We start from the raw sequence: 3,705 nt of genomic DNA on the forward strand, positions 1-3,705 counted from the left end.
ACAGGAAAGAACGTTTAAATATGTCATTTTGGTGATCAAAGATGAGTTTTAAGGGATACAATTATTGACTACAGGAGGACTTTAATAATTTTTTTTTTTTTTTTTCATGTCAGATTACCTGTGGCAGTTGTTTTCACGAGTTCACACTTACAAATGATCGAATAGAGTAAAACAATATAATAAAAGTATTTTGCGTGCTGTCTGAAGGGAGGTTCCGAGCTCGGAATTTAGCCTGTATCGCCGGCTAAGTGTGAGGAGTCGGGGTGGCTCTCGGCTGTGTATATGCCTCCTCTCGAGCTGTTTAGAACATGCCATTTGAACGTGCTCCTCCCGAACTTTGTTTAGAAAACATAATTTGTCGCTTGAATTCTGAAATCTCTTGAGATACAGACATGTAAGAGGCTGACAATTAACTGAACATATACTTGTTTAATAGTGACACTTAGCCTACATTTTTAAATCTTTATTGAACATGGCAACATTTTTATTTTAAAATCTTATTTTGAATATGGCAACATGATACCTCATTCTACAATATTTATATCACTGACAGAGACTCCTCCCCCATCAGCCAATCACTGTGTGCATAGTAAGCGTGTTGACACCATCCATAGCAACGAGGTCAACCCCGCCCTTTCTGTTAGCTTAAGACTTCTCTCTATTCCTTAGTAAAAGTTGGTTACAGCAGCTTTGTGAGGAAACTCTTAACTAGTAAGAACTTTTACTGCTATTTAGGAGAACTCTTAGTGGTAAGATAAAATGTTTTGTGAATACGGCCTCTGATCTCTTCTGGAAGCTGGTTCCAGCTACGGCTGTCACAGCTAAAAGCAGACTCCTCGCTTTGAATCAAGTCAAGTCACCTTTATTTATATAGCGCTTTTTACAATACAGATTGTTTCAAAGCAGCTTTATAGTGATAACAGGAAAATAATGCAACAAAGTTTGTTTCTGCTGTACAGCAGCTCTAGAAGAAAATGGCGAAAATAGTCCAGCTCAGAGCCATAGAGAGAGAGAGTTGCGACACTCCCATAGACCTCCGTTGTAAATAATGGCGGCGCTTTTAACCGCCTACTTCCGGGATATGAAGATCGGAATAGTTCCAAACTCTGTCATTTGGGCGTTGGACACCATTCACTTACATTGCTGCGCGTCGAGTTGTTCCAGAGTTAAGTTGCCGAAATATCGACCTCTTTTGAATTGTCAACTGTCTATATTGTATCAGAGGCCCTTTGCGATGCTTATACTGGTCTTCATTTGTACATGCACAGCGTAATTATTTATATTTTATGTTGGTTGTTTCAACCAATTTTCAAGCACTGCCTGCTAGCTAACGTTAGTTAGTTAGCTAGCGCGACTTCGTCAGCTAAGAGTTCGGTAATGAATCGCTACCACCTTTATAGCAACTTTTATTTAATTTAATTTTTTGGGATATACTAACTTTTCATTATGTTATTATTGTCTTGAGTGAAGCGGCTTGTGAGAACAATGCTGGACCTTTAGGATTGTTATGGCCATCACCAGTCCTGTCTGTTTCATGGATCACCTGCCCCTGGTTTTTGTTTTTCTTGTTCACACACACAAGCACACATTTTTGTTGTCTGTCATTGTTTAATAAAAAATATTTTATTTGAAAACCTTCATTTGTATCAGCCATGCTTAAATTCGTTTTTAATCTGTTATAGTTTTGATAATGTGTATGGCCTTAATCTTAAAATAATATTCTTAGTCTTAACATGATCATGTTTCACGTTGTGGTCCTGGGGGTGGCCACTTTCATCAGAAGAAGTGAGCTAGCTTCTAAGCGAATTCTGAACGGACCGCCACGGCAGACCTCTTTGCGTGATCACGAAGGTAGGCTAATGGCTGAATCAAAATTTATAAGCAAAATCACGGGAATCAATAGCCTAATACAGCCCAGTTGTGCTAAAATAAATATCATGAGACGTCCATCATCAGATGAATGATATGGAAAAGTTAAGTTAGAGCCGCTAAAGCCAGTGCTACTACCCATGCGAACATGAACACTAAGCTTTTCCCTCCAAAAATATAGCTTAAAACTTATCTCCAAATGCAAAACTGACATTAACAAAATGCAATAATGCAATAACAGCTGAAAAAGTACTTGGGTGTGTGTTTTATTTTATATTTACCGTTCAATAATGCAATCGCTGCTGTCTGTCCCATAGAAGAACATGACAGCCAGCGTACGTTTTGGAACTATTGGGGCTTACATGAACCACGTGACAGCCATAGCGGCGACATCAAAGAGTGTCGCAACTCTCTCTCTCTATGGCTCTGGTCCAGCTTAAGTAAGTTCAGTGATGATTATTTTTTGTGGTAAAAAAGTTATTAATTTAGTTAATTAAACACTATATTGTGTTATTTCTCCATCCATGCAATAAATGCATTTCTTTGAATGAGCAGAGTATTTGTAACATATTTAATTTGACCACTCCTGGTATGACCCATTTCAGGGGAGGCCAAAATTGCAATTTAACATCAGTCCTATATAAATGTTTCTTCAGATTTACATAAAGCAGTAAAGCAGACATAAGCTATTTTCTGTGAATCTGCAATATTTCCAATTAACGCTATATGTAAATTACTAAAAATAACTCAACAGCAAAACTATTTCCGCAACAAACCTGTGTTTTTATAATTATCATAATAATTAATATGATAACACATGCCAGTTTGCAATATCAGGCACCAATATCAGGCACCATTATCAAACGCCCTGCATCTGAAAACACAAACTCCAGACACTTTGAGCAGGCGAGGATCTTCAGCAGTGGTTTTGGAGTGGAGGGAATGCTGACATGAGAATGCACCTGTCCCACAGAGGGCTAAATGCTGTTGCGCTTAACAAGAGTTGGCAGTACCTCGGCTCGGTCTGCTCTCTGTTAAGACTATAGTGGCCCGATGATCCCATTAGCGGCTGGACCGTGTTAGACATAGAAGGGGAGGGGCCCCACATCCTTAATACAGCATTGACAAACAGTTCTGATCCAACTTTACCCAACACGGATTGCTAATGCTTATTGATGCTATCACACACACTATAGAGATGAGTCTCACAGAGGTTCATGCACAGTGACAATAGTGCAGAATATGCGAAAACAAGACAGAAGACATGCTAAAGGAAAAGTTTAATACAATACTCAAAATATAATTTTCATACTTTCATTTATGAAAAATAAATGAAAAATGTGTGTACTGCAATACACTTACCTGAAGAGATCAGATGTGCTCCAACAGTAGTCACATTCAAATTCTGTTTAGCTGTGCATTTACTGAATGAGCACTTTGCTACATCCGTGTCAGGGTTCTGATATGTTTTCTGTATTTGTGTTACTATGAGTTGTTTTTTTCCTAGTCATTTGTCTCCTTGGTTACTGATTGATTAGCGTGCACCTGATGTGGTTTTGCTTGATTAGTTCACTGTTATTTAAGCCCTGTGTTTTGTTCACTTCTCGTCTTATGTCCAATCTCGTCTTATGAAGTTTGGTTGTTCCAGTGTCTCTAGTCAAAGAGTTTTCTGAGTATTTTTTCATCTTTGTTTTTTGTTATTAAACAACTGCTGAACTTAAATCCTGTTTATTTTGTTATCTTTGCCTCTACCGTACGTGACAGAAAATCAGACCGACTATGGATTTACCAGCAGTCAGACTCTGCTCTCTCAGGGATCCAATCCCTGGAGCCACA

General features: G+C 38.4%; 1 long non-coding RNA gene across 1 annotated transcript; it reads left to right on the forward strand.

Moving 5' to 3' along the window:
* The first annotated feature begins 987 nt into the window (after window positions 1-987).
* Window positions 988-1,945, forward strand: LOC309487066. Its single transcript, XR_014201752.1, has 2 exons — window positions 988-1,269; window positions 1,328-1,945. It is a non-coding gene; the product is annotated as an uncharacterized lncRNA (long non-coding RNA).
* Window positions 1,946-3,705: the final 1,760 nt, after the last annotated feature.

This window comes from Leuciscus leuciscus (assembly GCF_965113295.1).
Source record: "Leuciscus leuciscus genome assembly, chromosome: 22".
Classification (NCBI taxonomy): Eukaryota; Metazoa; Chordata; class Actinopteri; order Cypriniformes; family Leuciscidae; genus Leuciscus; species Leuciscus leuciscus.